This window comes from Chenopodium quinoa, unplaced genomic scaffold (genome assembly GCF_001683475.1).
Source record: "Chenopodium quinoa cultivar QQ74 unplaced genomic scaffold, ASM168347v1, whole genome shotgun sequence".
Classification (NCBI taxonomy): Eukaryota; Viridiplantae; Streptophyta; class Magnoliopsida; order Caryophyllales; family Amaranthaceae; genus Chenopodium; species Chenopodium quinoa.
Genome location: NW_018742418.1, coordinates 5,006,997 through 5,025,147, shown reverse-complemented (window position 1 = coordinate 5,025,147; position 18,151 = coordinate 5,006,997). Strand labels below are relative to the sequence as shown.

The following is an 18,151-nucleotide window of genomic DNA, read 5'->3' as shown; positions in this document are numbered from 1 at the left end:
ATTCATCCATTTAATTTAAATTACAAATAAGAATCATAGAATGTATATGCCCCTCCATCTCAACCCAACCTACATAATTTTTCTTTAAAATGTACTATGTATAAATGAAGCCAAAAAGATAGTTTTATTTGTGTCAAAACCTACCAATTTGTGGAGCACAAATAGTTAACTTGTTGAATCTGCAAAAATGCTAGCTGGTGGGTGCTCATATTCAATTTTAACCAAAAATCACCACAAATAATAATAATAACAATAATCATAACCAACATTACACTACATTCTTCAAGTCCCAATCTTGTCAAAATTTTCAGACACATTTTTCATCCTAGGCCGAACCTCAGGATCACTTTCAGTGTAAGAAAGAGCCACATGAAAAGCAGCCAACACCTCTTTCTTGGCATGAACCTCTTGTAACAACATAGGGTCTACCATTTCCGAAAGCGGGTTTTCCTCTTCAAAACCCTTACCCATTTCACCAAATCATGTATTTCAGTTGAAGTCGACGTTGTTGGGGAAGAGTGTTCAGGAGATTTCCCTGTTAGTAACTCGAGCACGACTACTCCAAATGAGTAAACGTCCCATTTTTGAGTTGGTCGACTCCCAGGGATTTTTGCCTCGGGTGCACGATAGTTGTTGATTTTATCTTGACTAGTGGACTTAACGTAGGGGAGTGCACCGCCCATGAACCCACCGGAGGAGGAAGGATTATTGCCCGCGATGCTAATCAAACGATTAAGGCCAAAATCGGAGATGTGTGGTTGGAACTCGTTGTCGAGGAGGATGTTTGATGGCTTAATATCTCCATGCACAAATTTCCTAGGGCTACATTCATGAAGATTGGCCAAACCCCTAGCCGTTCCTTTGGCAATTTTCAACCTTGTTTTCCATGTTAAGCTTGTTGATGGCTGCCCTGTTCTCCCTGTTGCATCAAGAATGAATTTGTCACATCACTCACATGTAATAATAAATGCAATTTATGTACAAGTATCAATCTTCGTAATCACCCATATCATTTTACATTATCAACATGTGCACTAAGACTTTCTTTGTTGGTTCGAAAAATAAACAAAAAGGCCAGCTAAGAATCGAACTCAATACCTCTTACTGCCTAAAACCCTAGTGGCATAACACTAAATTATTTGAATGTAATATCGGATCGAAATTTTATCCTAAAACTAATAGAAGCAAATTCAATATGAGAAAATCAATAATATTCTATAGTTTTTGGCAGCACCAATTAGCCAGTAAGAGAATCTTGGCAACCAAAGCCTACAAAGACAAAGACAAAAGAGCTTTGAATATCCATCTAAACTTATAATTAAAAATTATACTGATGGATCTAAATCTGAGAGTACTGAGAGTGCTACATTATTGCTTAATTCGGGGGATTAAATTTGACTAATTATCCATAATTTGTAGAAATTTCCAAGAAAAATAATGCAGTAAAAAGCATCCAATGTTTGAATATAGTCTGACTGTTAGTTAAATGTGCAACCAAGTAAACATTCTTAGGTGGATTTGGATTGACAGAAACCCATTTTAGGTCAACTACCAAAGTTAGTGGTATGAACTAGATGGCAAAACTTTATTAGTCAAGGTCTTAGGTCTACCATTTTCCTTATACGTAGTTTGAGATTTTGACAATTGTGATTTAAAAGTATCTTTAAAATAAGGGCGAAAACAAAGTATTTCAATAATAAAAAGTCCCTTTGAATTGAATCTATCAAAAAAATTCAGTCCTTCTAGTTAGGTCTTAGATTTTTATTTCTAACTATTGATATAAAGTAAAATGATGTATTACATTTTTTTTTATCTTAATGTTATATATATATATATATATATACTTCATACGGAATAGTTTTTTTTCACTTGCACAATAATAATAATTAAATTAAAAATGGTTCACATATGTCTATAATCTAATTTATGTTGTTTCTAATAAAGGGTTGTCGACTCTATTTACTCTTTAGTAATCAATGATTAAATAAAATAACCCTTAGCTATCCAATCTACGTTAAAAAAATATTTATTTATTTCGGTTTTTATTTCAATAAACGCACAAAGCAAGGCAGTCCTTGACTCTTTACTATAAAACAAACAATTTATTTTCATGGTAATGGGGAACAACCTTAACTCTCAAACTTCCACAAGTGACAATGGTGTATGACTTTAAGTAGTATCATTTCACCAAAGTGCCTTCAAAGCTACTACTCAACATTTTCGTCATTGGATGCTCACCACATAGTCCTTAACAGAGCTACCCACCAAGAAAACTACTCATTACATCCTTACATATATATCAATATATGTACTTGAATCTCTACTTACAAAATTACCATCTAAACCTACATTACCATCTAAGCCTATGATTATAGCTAACTATTTAACACTTTGAAAAGTCGTTGTAAAGACTCTTTTTCAATTAAGAAGTTGTGAGTAACAACACTTGTTTTTTGCAGGTCAGACATTTAAAAATTCCGACTCCTATAAAAAGTTGTGTTTTTATGTGATGATTATCAAATAACGATTGATCATATCATTGAATCATGATGCATGAGTATAACGCTAAATCTTGAATCAAACAAATACTTCAATTTTTTGTCAAATAACTTTTGCCCACTCATTCTCAGTATGAACATAGACCATCAGCTACTCAGCAGTCAGTAACAGCAAAGATTTCTCAAGAGATTGATGTGAGGACCATTCTAAAATATAAAATTATACATTAATATAGTACCACTTACCTATATTATCAGAGACATACAATAAGCTTGTTTTTGGCATGACTTGAAGTAGCAAATATAACGTAGTAGATCACTAAATGCCAAACATAAGGCTGATTATATTAGACATAAGACTGATTAATTATTTATTCTAAGTACTGTATTAAAAAAAACATACTTTACTCAACTTTCATGCAAACTATGCTACTGCTAGTAATCTCTAAAAGGATGATGAACTCAAACTTTACCAATATATTCCCATATGTGACAAAGGTACGTCTTTTAGCAGCTATTCTACATGATATGGTTTTTGTCCTTTGAGCAAATACTTCGTACGTATAAGCTATACTGAATCCGACTTATACCTCTGTTTGAAACTAGTTATCACGTTATTAGCTTGTGTTTTCGTAACCGTGCTATTTGGAGAGGTCTAGTAGTATTAGTAGTATTAAACCACTAAAATAGACATAAATTCGAACAAAAATAGGCTATAAAATAGGATTGTAAATTTTAAAAGTAGTTCCGTACTTGCTTAGTCTCAAAATTAATATTCGTCCTTTTTGCACCATAATCAACATTCCTTCAATTAGATTTTGTACTTAAACCAGTGTAATAAACCAAATTCTAAACATTGTACCGTATATATTTAAGTTAAAGGAAACATAAATTAAACTCACCTCTTTATCCATCTCATTAATTAAACCATAATACTACCATAATTTTATTCATGCACAATAATAATAATAATAATAATAATAATAATATATTTTCTAAGTAAAACAAGACAAAATTATAAAAGAATTAACCAAGAAGAGAGATTTGGACTGACCTCGAAGAGCATTACCAAGATTGCCATTAGAAATGAAGTCAGAAATGAGCAATTTTTCATCAGGAGCCCGATAATAAGCTCTCAATTTAACCACATTTGGATGCTTAATTTTCCCAATTGCTTGAATTTCAGCAACAAACTCTTTATACCTTTGTTGATCACCACCTTCTCCTAATCTTCTTACAGCAACTGGCACACCATTTCCAAGCACTACTTTATAAACTATTCCTAACCCACTTTTTCCCAAAACATAAGCTGATGCTCTTAATAATTCATCCAACTCAAATGTAAAACCCTTGTCAATTGCTACTAGCTCTCCTCCCCCTTCTCCACCACCCTCACCGCCTTCGGAACTCCCCTTATCCGACTCGCTTTCGATGTCGTTGCTTGGTGATCCGCCTCTGAAGCACCCCCAGCAGAGTCCTGTTTTTTTATCTTTGTTTGTGTCGTCCTAACTTGATGGTGCCAGTGCAGCTGCATCCAGTGGAGTGATCCTTTTTCTTCCAGTAAAAGTATATGAGGACGAGCCCCACGAAGGCGACTACTACAGCATCTGCTGCGGAGATGAGGAGGATCAGCCCCGGGCTTAGCCTCTTTCACTTGGGGCTGATCCCCCTACTGTCCTCGGGTGGGGGAGAGTTCGGGTTTGGTGTTGTTTCAGTACAATCCTTTTGTAATGGGAACCCGCATAAAAGCGGGTTCCCTAAAAAGGCGGTGGGCCCTTGATTGGCGAATGAGCCTGTCTGGGGAATTTCCTCAGTCAGGTTATTCGCCCTCAGGTCAAAACTCACCGTCATGGGAAGATCTCCAAGAGACTTTGGGATCTTCCCGGAGAGATGGTTGAACGAAAGGTTTAATGTCCCGGAGAGCAACTTTAGCTCTCCGAGCTCCTCTGGGATTTTCCCCTGTATTTGGTTAGACGATAAATCAAGTTGAACTAGATACACTAGTTCGTGCCAAATTCCTCCAGGAAGTTCACCAGAGAAGTTATTTCTCGCCAGAATCAGCCTTTGGAGCTGCTTACACTCCTTCAAACCATTCGGAATCTCACCGGAGAGAGAATTTCCTGAAACATCTACATTTTGAATTCTTGGAAGAGAACACATGGAGGTCGGGAGTGGACCAGAGAGATTGTTCCCGTACAAGAAAATGCTATGAAGCGAAGTCGCATTGAAGATTTGATCAGGAATCGAACCGTAGAAGCTGTTCCCGTGGAGGTTCAACCTCCGAAGGGAAGAAAGGGAGCCAAGCTCCGAGGGAATGTACCCTCGGAGATTTTTTCCTGCGACAGATATTCCAACAACCCGAGGGTTGGGACTAGAACTGGAATTTCCGTCGCAGGAGACCCCGGTCCATCCACAGGGATCGGGGTCATTCTCGTCCCAGTCCGCAAAGATTGCGGACGAGGACGAGTGGTCGACTGCCGACTTGAGGGAGAGGAGAGCGAGGCCATCGGGGGATAAAGAATGAACTCTAGATGTGATCGTGAAGAGGAGGAGGAATGAACAAAGAAAAAAATGGAGGTTCATTTTTTTTACAAGTTAGTGAAATATTTGGGGTGTTAGTGTTACATCAACAGAGGATGACTAGCGTATACTTCGTAAGTGTTAGTTAAAATATTTGGTGTTGGAATTATTTTTGGAGGAGAGAGAATACGGTTGACAAGAGGTGGGTAGGGGTATTAATGTGAGGATTTGATAGAAGAAAGTGGGCCCAAAGCCCGCCAAGAAATAAATTGAAGGGAAATTATTTTATTTTTTTTAAAAAAAAAAGTGGTCAAATAATGGGGAAGGAAGAGGAGAGTAGAAGGAAAGCAAAGGGTTTAATCATCAAATGCATAACGACTTGTGTAAAGCTAGGCAGGTCTTGTTCCATTTATAAATGGAGGATGGTAAAATGATTTGATTACATTTAATGACCTGGATCAACTTAAAGTTTGTTGCGTTTTTATTGATCATTAGAGTAAGATTTTACAATCAGTGAGTTTGTAGTATGTATAGATGTTATTAGGTCGGGTTAGCATGTAAGAGACACCATATAATTTAGAACTGGAAAACAAGATATAGCTAGGTGTGCGATATTTGTTCTTGCTTGCTTTCGGGATTTGTTTGTCTAATGTTGTTAGTTCTCTTTATTAAGAATCATAAGTCATAATAAGCAATAAGAACAAGTTCATCTATAGTAATAAGGTTATCAGAGATGAATACTCTATACTCTTGCATTTGCTTAATTGACCTCTAATGTTATTTGCATAAATATAATATATTATATAAATTGAAAAGAATTATCGAGTAAGTGTTTTAACCCAAAACAAACTACTAGTTTAAGCTAGTTGAAAGAGCTTATGAATTTAGGTCATGTTTTGTTCATCTCATTTACATTTTTCAAGATTAATAAAATATAAATAACGGTTAATAATTTTGGATAAGATAAGCTAGTTCAAGTAAAGTTCAGATAATATCTGACAAGGGTTAATAATAATAGCTACCAAAGTTCAATTTACAATTAAAATAAGTTCTAAAATATTTAAATAAGGTTAAGATAAGTTTATTTAAGTAAAATTAGGCGAATAGAACGCACCATAATACACCTAACAATCAACATGGATTTTATAAATTGGGCTCAACGTAAAAGAAGGATGAGTATACAAATTAAGATCTTGATTTTCATTTGTTTTAATTTTTCGTAGGCAGGTACTACTATATTAGCCATTAAAATTTAAAGGACTGCAATAATCGTTGGCAATCTTTCTCAAAAAAAGTAAAAAATAAAAAAACAACTAATTGCGATGTTGAAATGAGAATGTATAGTATTTATTTAATGTGGTTCCAATGAATTGAAGGACCACAAATTGATGACAATCTTTATTTCTCAAATTTAGACATACAGTTCGAATATTAATGGATGTAGAAAATCAACATGTAAAATATCCTCCAACTTTTCTGCATGAATTGGATTCCATTACGTAGAATGAATAATACACCAAATTGAGCAGTAGTGACTAAAGTGTTTGAGATGAACGCAACTCATCACAATTCACAAATCACAAGCCATCAACAAAATAATACAAGTAGGTTTTTCTTGGCACGAGTAGTTCAATATGTTGCACAGTGTGTTATTTTCGTAATTTAAATATGATCACTTTCAATTATTGTGCTTCAAATCACTAGGGGCATTTATAGGGTAGGGATTTTCCTTACCCTTAGCTTTCCCCCTACTCTCGCTTAAAGTGTCTAGCCCGTAAATTCGGTTGGGTTGACATGTGAGAGTTTCTAGTTCAATAGGACAGTTTCTCTTACCTATCTAAAAAAAACAAAACAAAAAAAAAAAAAAAAAAAACTTTCAGTCAATTAAATTTTATCAATTTTAACTAATAATAATATTAACAATATTATATGAATTTATTCAATACAATTAATTAATTAATACAATTAATTAATTTGTACTATTATAGTAAATTTTAGAAAATAACACTATAAATTTCTCAAAAAATGGATTATAACACCACAAAAAAAAAAAAAAAAAAAAAAAAAAAAACTCAAACTTTTATTATAACACCACAAAAAAAAAAACTCAAAAATTGGATTTCACCACCATTTGACGGATTTGGATGAAATCCGTTTATAGGGCTCACTTTGGACACGTGTCAATAAGACATTGGTTAAAAAAAAGAAAAAAAAAACCTAAACCCCAACTTAGCCCAGCCCCACCACCAGCAACTAGACCCCCACCGCCGACAGCCTAATAACTACAGTCGCCGGCACCCCCTGCCCCTACCAAATCCGCCGAAACCTGCTGAAAACCACCATAGCCACTTCGAACCACCACGAAAACCACGCAACCCCTCAACATACTCGCACACAACCCACTGCGAACCACCCATAAACCACCGCAAATCACAACCAATTCAAATCCAACCCGCAATTCCCTAAACCCTAACCAACCAAAATCGCACACAACCCACATTCCACCACCAAAAACGGCCACTAGCGGTTGAAATCGGCCGGTTTAGGGCCTGAATGGTCAAATTCGACCCTAAATCGGTCGATTTTGATTACTAGCTGCTGTTTTATTTTTGGGGAGTTAGAAAAATGGTGGTGGCTGTCGGTGTAGGAGGGGGGTTTCGATGACTGGGGGTACGTCAGAAGTGCTCCGGGTTTTAGTGGTTGTGGGTGTGTTGGAAGCTGTGCGGTTTTCGGTGGCTGTAGGTGTGTCGGAGGGAGGATTCCGGCGTGGAAGGGGGTACCGGTGGTGGGAATGAGGTGGCTGGGTGTATTTTTGGGACTTTATTTATTTTTATTTTTTTAATCCAATAATATGGTAACACGTGGCAGCGTGACCCATACTTAACGGATTCCATCCAAAAATTCGTTAATCCGTTAAGTGGTGGTGAAATTCAATTTTTGGGTTTTAATACGATGTTATAATAAAAGTTTGAAAATATATGGTGTTATAATCCAATTTCTAAGAAATTTGTGGTGTTATTTTCTAAAATTTCCTACATAGTATTAAATTAGAAATTAAAAATCATTGAAGTAAAATATGACCTATTTTTAAAGATCAGAAATGAGCGTGTGCGTACAATTATATACGTTGAAAAATGAAAACCTCATGCTTTATTTATTTTTATTTTTTTTTTGAAACAACCTCATGCTTTATATGTACGAAAGGAAATAGGAGAAATTTTGATTATTTGGAATAGAGAGTAATTAGGCCGATCACTTTCGCTTAGCTAACAATCTACACTTTTCAATTTGTAAACATAAAAGTGTAGATGATTTCAATTAGCCGTATCATTAAGCCTAGCATCTTTTTATGTGAATCATTTTGTCATACAAGAGAAAAGCTATTTCTACGTCAAACGGTGATTATTTTTATATTGATTTTAAGCTAACTAATTATTCATTAATTTTTCAAAGAGTAGTCACTAAGTAGCTAGCTAGAAGTGTGATTATATCTTGTTCTCAATCATGAAATTATGCGTAGAAGCTAACGAAACTTGAAAAAGAAGAAGGGAGAGGGGGCATGTTTCCAGGTTGTAGGTAATGTGCATATAGGGATGACAATGGATCGGATTCGAATCATATTATGCAAAATTTGACTTCGACCCTATTAGATGTCGGATTTTTAATCTGCCTACGCCTTCGACTCCGACATCCGACTCCGAGAATCTAACTCCGATCCGACTTAAATTTTCAACCTCTGACTCCGACCCGATCCGACTCCGACTTTAAATTTAATTTTGACCCAATTATCAATAGCAACCCATATATAATCAACTTCAAAGACCTATGAATACATAAATTGAATAATAAAAAATATATAAGTACATAGAAAAGTCGGAGTCGGATCAGATAAGTCGGATTCTAAGTAGACTCCAACTCCGACCCTTTTCCGACCCGGAGTCGGATTTTTTAAACGAAGTCGGATTATTATTTCTCGGATTCGGTTCGGATTTTTTTCTTCGGATCGGATCGGACCAGGGGCGGAATCGGACTAGATTGTCATCCCTATGTTCATATATATGTGTGTTTTCGTCATATGCTTGTTCTATCTAGTTGTAAAAATGGCTCTGGGTCATGTCGGGTCGTGCCTCGTGCCAGACCCACGTGCTTTGAGGTTAGTTAGGTCCGGCCCATGAGTTTCGTCATATGCTTGTTCTATCTAGATTGTGATGCATGGTTTTTTCATCTAAGATTTTTAATTATTTGATTTATTATATTTAATAATTTCAGACAAAATTACAAAAGTTTAATATTTATTTTTTTTACTATAATTTATAATGAATTTATTAAATATAAATAAATTGTAAATATGATATTTTTTTCGTTATATAAAATCTTTAATGTGAAGTGATAAATATTTAATAATTTAAATCCTAAATCATTATTTATTTTTTTACCATATCTTTTATTTCGAGGGAATCACCAACCTCGTCCACAACCAACCGACTACATCAATGGATAAATTGAACCGTAAAATGTTAGCCAAACAGAAATTGATATAAATTAAATCTTTACATTTATATAAAATAAATCAATATATTTACAAAAAGTGTTGCGATATAAAATCAAATCTATGCATTGGAATTTTTTCATCATCTCCAAAAATAACCAAAGCCATCTATATATTAAGTATACAACATCTAATCGTATGCCATTACATAAACAAATAATTGTTAAGTATCCTAAATAAATACAATGTAACTAATAATTACAAATATAAATTTAAACATAAGATTTTAAAAATTACCCGGACATTGATGACCTAAAACTAACACAAAATTACTAACACAAAATTCGCTTGATAGGGTTTTGTATTGATACGAAATTTTATTTGTGTCGTATGATGTGTTAGATCTGCATGTAAAAAAACATTTAGTAAATAAAACATAAACATATAATCGTTGAGTATCCCAAATTTATACAATGTAAGTAATAATTAGAAATACTAATTTAAACATAGGATTTTAAAAATTAAGCTAAAATTTACTCGGCCATTGATGACCAAAAATTAACACAAAATTACTAACACAAAATTTGCTTGATGGGGATTTTTATTGATAAGGGTTTTTTATTGCTACGAAATTTTGTTTGTGTCGTATGATGTGTCAATTTATAATGGTAGGTATCACAAATTTTAATTTAATTATAATTAACGAACAATTTGTATTTCTTATCATAAATACTATCAAAATTTATTTTATAATGATAGGTATCAAACTTTATTATAAGCGTTTATCATTTAAATATTTGTTAGTATATTTTTTTTGGATTTCTTATACTCGTAGTATTGAATTAATAAATTTATCTTTTCCTATATTCTTACTTTATTTTTTTTCATTATAATAATTTAATTCATGGATTATAATCTACGTCGCATTAAATTTTTTTAGATATATCAAACTAATTTGTTACTTTTATCTAGGTGGCGACATAATTTTTTAATTCAAAAATAAAATACAAATCTTCTTCTTATTGGTCGAAATAAGTATATTTCTTACGTGGCGCTCCGAATGCTCTTCAAAAATGCTTAATATATATATATATATATATATATATATATATATATATATATATATATATATATATATATATATATATATATATATATATATATAAATTATATCCAACTAATTAAACTAGCTTATATTGTAAATTAGACGTAATTATAAAAGGTAAAAGAGGTGTATTAAGTTATAAAAAGGCATGCTAATATCTAGTACAATCGTTGTGTACATTTACTTAGTTCTAGGGCAAAACACTTATTCCGTATAAGCTAGTTACATAGCTAGCCAACGTGATACAATCGTAGTACTTTAATTTGTATATATTTATACATGGGCTAAGCTCGTGCAGCCCCTAATCATTAAGTAAAGATTGAAGAGGAAGCTTAATGAGGACATAATGTGTATGATGATATAGAAACAGGTAATTTAGATATGCAATTATCATCATATCATCTGCCAATTGAATATATGACAATGAAAATTATGCCTCTATAGAACAAGAAATATGTAGCATTACTAAAGTCACGTTTATTATTTCCCCTTTTCTTTACTTACTACTCAAGAAATATCATCCAATTGTAAATGGCAATTAAACAAATGATCGTATGGCATCAAGTATTTTATCCACCAAAGAACCAATGATGACACATAAGGGTAGCAATGGAAGGTACGGTTTATCTATAATTGGAAATAATGACGTAATTAATGCCCGTCATAGTAAATTTTTTTACAAACGAGAGTGACGAAAGATTTAGGTGTATTCAGGCCAGTCTCTTAGTCATTGGTATTGAATCCCATGGTTGTTACTAAAAAAACACCATAAACAAATGGGTGAAACCAAATATATGATTAACTGTATAATAATTAATTACTTGTATAATATTGCTCCGCTAGATTAAATGTAAAAATTGCATAAAGTATCATATTGATCGCTTCATTCCATTCCTTATTTTCATACACAGTCCGCACCCAATAATTCGTGCGGTGGAGAAGGTAGTGACAGCAATAGCGGCAACGTTAGCGGCAGCAACAACCTTCCATCACCTGCAAAATCAAACACATGGAACCACAATCCAGATCCACATCCCCAAATAATACTAACAAAAAACGAAATTCTCAAAATCAAAACAAATCACAAATTAAAACAAATTAATCCCCACAAAACGAAAGACACGGGTTTCGATTTGCGTAGGCTTGAACGGCGGCAACTTGGTGGTTGGTGATTTGCGAGGGGTTCAATGGGTGGGTTTGGTGGGTGTGTTCAGTGGTTCGGTGGTTGGTGGGTGCGGTGAGTTCGATGGGGTGGCGTGTGATTTGGGGCTGATTTGAGAAAGAAAGAGAGGAAGGTTCGGTGGGTGGGTGCGGTGGGGTGGCGTGGGATTTGTGGCTGATTTGAGAAGTTGGAGAAGAAAGGAGGTGAGCAAATGAAATGAACAAAAAGAAAGGAAGATGGGGAAAGAGGAGAGAGAGAAGGAAATGAAAGTATATATGTATGTTGTTAATCATATCAGCTAATAAAGGACACATATTAGCCACTAAAATGAACATATCAACCAATTGATGTCTGATATCAATCAACTTAGGGATATATCAGACATTAATAAAAACGTATCAGCCAACAATAGATACATAGCAGCCAACAAGAGGAATATATCTGCCAATAAAAGGTTCTTATCAGCCAATAGAAGGAACATATCAGCCAACAAAATAAAGATATCAGCCAACTAAAGAAATATATCAGCCAAATGATGTCTGATAGCAGCCAACAAAAGGAACATATCAAAAATAATATATATATATATATATATATATATATATATATATATATATATATATATTAGCCGACAAGTGAAATATATCAGTCAAGCTTGCAGCACGCAAATTTTCAGGCAGCAATCCGCACCCAATACCTTCTCATTTTCATATTAGAGAGCATCACTTAACTATAGAATAATTTCTACAAAGTAAAATCATTCCAAATTTGTCATTTAGAATATCCAATTATCCACCCTCGATCTCTTTTGTCAGTATTCAAATTTATAATGCAATGTTTAATACGAGAGACAATTGCACCTAATGGAGGAGTTTACTCCTATTATCAATTGGTTTAGAGGGCGTTTGGTATGAACGATGAAAATAAATGATAAATAAACGACTAAGAGGTGGAAAACTAAGGAATCATATATATACTCATATACTTTTTCCATTGATTGGTTTAACCATGAAAAGAAATCACTTAAATTTAACTCTCTCTCTCTCTCTCTCTCTCTCTCTCTCTCTCTCTCTCTCTCTCTCTCTCTCTCTTTGTTTGAGTAGGGTAATGGACTAATGGTAATTATTAACTTAAGTTTTAGAGAGGTTAAAAATAGGTGGAAAAACTGAAAATCATTTCCGTTATATTCATAAATAACAAATGTAAACAAATTATGAAAACTACATATCAATAAATTATACATTCATACATACAAATCTATTAAAGTTTTACTCTTTAAACATTATGTTCATTTCACATATCAAAACACATCTTATCTTTTTGATTATTTATCGTTAAATTATTTATAATTTTGTAATAACAAAAAATATGAAAATTGGAAAGTGCATATTAAATTATTTATAATTTTGTACAATCTGAAGATATCTCATCTGATGATTTTTTTTTCTTACACATTAGTATACAAAAAAAATTTCCCAAAAAGTTAAAGTTCAGTCAAATTTGAAAATCAACAACTTTCCACATAGTCTAAACCGCTTCCTACTCGATCTTTACCCATTCTAGGGTGCTGAGGAAAACTCTTGAAATGAATAATGGGATTCTAAAATGAGAGACAAGGGTAAATGTGAAACATCTATTGAAGGAACAAGCCAAGCAACCTTGAAAGGCATACAACGAGTAAAAAACTCTACTAAATCAAGAAATCAAGTGATCTAGGGTGATCATAAGGATGCTAAAAATTCAAAAGGTGGTGAGATAGTGACAGGCTAAAGTCGTATCACCAAATCAAAAGTAATTCCTAAAACCACTAACTAAAATAGATAGGGAAGTAGGGTTGAATCCACAAGAAAACATCGGTCTTCTATTCCTAATTAAATATTAATTATAATCTAAATTATCAAGAAACAAACATGTATGAATTAATCTAAGGAAATAATCAATAATAAAAAGCCTAGGGTCATAGGTTTACCAATAATTAATACTAGGGGAATAAAACAAAAGAATCAACAATTGATATTGTAAATAACATGATTAACAGGCTCTCGCAATTTATTAATCAACATAAATCTAACAGGCTCTTGCAATTTACTAGACCTAAGTTCTTATTGAAAATAGTCTTTAATATAAAAATAACATCTGCTCAATTCATCAAATCAATATTGTAAAGATTAAAACAATTCAATAAGAAATTATCATGCAACATACTGAATTTGCAATAAAAGGGAATCTTGAGTTCAACAAAATTCTCAACTAAAATCTCTCTAAAAATCTTAATGATGAAATCACAATCTAAAAACGTATCTAACAAAGCTATGAAAATCGTTTAAATACTAATCTCCCAAAAGAGAAAGAAACAACACTTCTAATCTCCTCCGGAAAAGCACGTGCTGGATCGATCGGGCCCATCTTTCTTCTTAACTCACTTGTGCTGCACATCCGCCCGATTGAGCGGGGGACCGGTCTTTTCTTAGCCAGTTCCTTCTTTTTTTTCCTTTAGGCTTGAAACTTCCACTAGCCCATCTCTTTCTTCTTCCTTGGTCCATGGCTTGGACCATTTTCACGAACCAAACCCTTAATCACTGAAATCTTCGATCTTGGGCTACGAAGAACGGTCATAGATGTGATCCTAGCTCCAATATCTCGTAGTGACTAGAAAACCTTAGAAATCACCGAAAATCCGGAAATTCCTACAAATTAAATGACAACTCTATAAAACACTCGAAACCACACATTAGTACCAAAAATAGCTCCGAAGAGCACAAATTGCATAAAAATGACCGTGAGACGGGGGATAAAATAACATATAAAATACACATATCAGATAGCTAGCTATAGTAAATTCAAGAGACCTAAAGCTAAAGAACTGTATACTCCTGAATTAAGAAATCAAAGGCTTAATTTACTGGGAAATAGAGTTGGAACAACAAAGAACAATCAAGAAATGTCCACTTATTCTAAACAGGCTCTTAATCTTTGCCATGATGAAAAAGTGTCAGATAATCACTTATTGGGAATTTTAAAATGATAGATGTTAGGAAATAAACTAAACTTACCAAATACCAATGAGATTTGTTTTTGTAAAAAAGATATGATGTATCGTTTATTTATTCCTATCTTTTATGCTTTCTTGATTAGATGAAGTTTGTAATTAGGAAACTAGATAGATTTTAGGTATATAATCAATTTAGGATAATTTAGGCTCGGGGAGCAAGTAAAATATCCTAATTGATGTTTTAGGCTTACTTGAAAATTAAATGATGGTTTATTGAGGAGGAAATCATCAATGATGGTTTATTAAGGAGGAAAATCATCAAGAGGGCTATTTATTTTATTTTGTGTTTGAGAGTGAATTCCCAAATCGTTCCATTATAAACATCCACTATAACAAATTGGTATCAAGAGCTAAGTTAAGCCATGGAGGATTTTGGGAACAAATACAAAGTAGAATTATTTAATGGGAAGAAGAATATTTCGTTATGGCAAAGTACGGTGAAGGTATCGAGATTTGTATTTGGGACAATAGTTGAAGATGTAACACCCCAAGTCTTCCTCTACGTGAATACTAAATTTACACGTATACAATTACCGTAGAGATAGACTTGGGCGTCTTACCGCCACGTGAAAACGTAAGGCTTACTTAATTACTCAAATTGGCAGCGTAAAATAACTGACTTTTATTAATAATAATAAAAATAAACACAATAATTGTTTCAAAATACTCCAATAAAAAAAAACTTGTCACTCATAAATAAAATTAACTCCTAACTAGGTGATCCCAATCCCGACTCTAGCATGCGTATGAACAACTCCACACCTGAAATCAAGACTACTTACCAATAATGGTAAATAGGGTGAACCAAAAACAAAAAGGGAAACGAATTAGCAAAAACGCTAAGTACATATAAGTGCAAGGCATGTAAATACTTTTATTAGACAAACATGCTTTCGAAATAATTACTCCAATTTAAACTTGCCAAGAGTCACTGTCCAAAATTAGACTTTTCAAATTTAGAATTTCCAAAATTTAACCTTCCAAAAGTAGTAATGTCCATTAATAAAAACTTTCAAACCAATAAACTTTCCAATTTTAAGATATATTTTCAAAACCAATTTTCCTCACCTAAGTGTGCACACCCCCCAAAGCAAGTTAAACTATACTCGTGGAAAGACCAGATCATACAAAGCTCATGGTCTTACTTAACCAGTCCCGTGTAGAGGGACAATTAAAATATTAAATTAAATACTCAGGCTCATAATGAGCTGCAAATTTTAAATTAATTCCTTTAATTCAATAACATGTAATCAAATGATTTATAAATAATTTTAATTAAATTAAAACAATTTTAAAGATCAAACCTTTAAGTCGTAAAATTATATTTTTAACTCATCGCAATATTTAACAATTATTGAAATAAACGTTCACCAAAACACGCATTCAAAACTTGTATCAAGAACCTAGCTACATATACATACCTTGATTACGCGAAAATTAAGGTACGACTACTACACTTGACCACGATCAAAAGACTCCTCCTTCACAATTAAAATAACCTTTTAAGGTTAGCAAAATTAACACAAAACTATAAATAATACTCTATTTGTGCATGAACCACCTAAATATTAATCTTTAAAAAACCAAGTCTTGTTTATTTTTATAGCAAATTATATATTTTAGTATCAAAATAACAATCTTAGTATCATAATAGTGTTGTTAGTACCGAAAATTGATATAAATAATCATAATATTATTAATAAGAGTAAAAGAGAAGTATTTTATTTTTTTATCAACTAGGTGCATGCGGCAAATAGGTGAAAGAAAGAAGGTGCTATTCGCACCTTCTGGCAGCAGCTCACGGCAGTGGCTTTCGGCAGATTATTAGCGGCAATTGGGTGGTTGCTGGCGGCAGGGATGGTGGTAGCAGTGGTGGTTGTTCAGTGGGCAGCAACTTGGTTGCGGTGTTTATTTAAGCTAGGAGGAGGAAGAAGTAGAGGAAGAAGGCGTGAGTTAGAGAGTTGAGAAGAGGATTTTCAGATTTTTGGTGTGAATGAATGAAGAGGATTAAGGGTCTATTTATAGGTGATTAAGGGTGGAAAAGATAGAGTTCAAGAGAGTGTAGAATTAAGATAAGTTTGGTTAGTTAAGTGAATTTGAATACAATTTAGCCTAGGTTAATTTATGTGGGAAATTAAATGAAAAGATGAGGAGAGAAATAGGATAAGTGTTGATTTGGTTGAAGTAAAGATTGAAATCAAGATTATCTAGAATTTAGCTACTTAAGACTTAAGGAAAAAAAAATACTATCATCCAAACTTTAGGCCACAATATTTTGTACGTAAAATCTCTATTTTTTTTTTCATAATATACGAAAATCATTAAGAAAATAATTATTTGATAATTAAATTAGTTTATCATTAAAATACAACTATAAAATATTTTAGATAATATCAAAATCTAAATTAGTTGTAAATCATAAGATAATAACTAAGTTAAAGTTGTTAAGTATTATTAATTAAGATAAAATTCGGAAAATAATATAGTTAAGTTCAAAACGACGTACAATAAAATATGGACCGACCAAGATAATAAATTAATTTAGAAATATGAAAATAGTTAATTGTTCAAATAATTTTGGTGCCAAAATTTAAATTTATTTTGGCTCCAAAATTAAATAATTAAAGAAATTACTAAAATAATTAAGAAAATATTTCCAAAAATTAGGGGTATTACAGAAGACACTGTTGGAAGGTTTGTAGTTTTGGCCTTAAAAAATTACATGTTGGAGGGTTTATAGTTTTGGCCTCAAAAATTAACGATCGGTTTGATGTTTTTCTTTTGATTTTCCTGATGCATAAAGTCACTAGTTGGAGTCTCCCAAAAGGAACGAGAGAAATCACTTCATGGATGGAGTAAGAGGTTCGAGTTCGAGGGGAGACATTCTAGGTTGAGCCATAGAGGATTTTGGGAACAAATACAAAGTAGAATTATTTAACGGGAAGAAGAATATTTCATTATGGCAAAGTATGGTGAAGGTATCAAGATTTGTGGTCGGGACAATGGTTGAAGACACTGTTGGAGGGTTTGTAGTTTTGTCCTTAAAAAAATTACATGCTGAAAAGTTTATAGTTTTGGCCTAAAAAACTAACGATCGGTTTGATGTTTTTCTTGTGATTTTCCCGATGCATAAAGTCACTAGTTGGAGTCTCCCAAAAGGAACGAGAGATCACTTCATAAATGGAATAAGAGGTTCGAGTTCGAGGGGAGGCGTTCGATCGCGGGTTGATCGAGTTAGAAGCCATGTTGGGCTTGAGGGGAGGTTTGTTAGGGTTGCAAGTCCAACAAGAGGACTTGAAGGTGTTGAAGAATGTTAGGGGTGGGA

General features: G+C 33.2%; 1 pseudogene; it reads right to left on the bottom strand.

Annotated features, from left to right (window-relative positions):
• Window positions 1-105: 105 nt before the first annotated feature.
• On the bottom strand, window positions 106-5,557 carry LOC110710715 (annotated as a pseudogene).
• Between the last annotated feature and the right edge of the window lie 12,594 nt (window positions 5,558-18,151).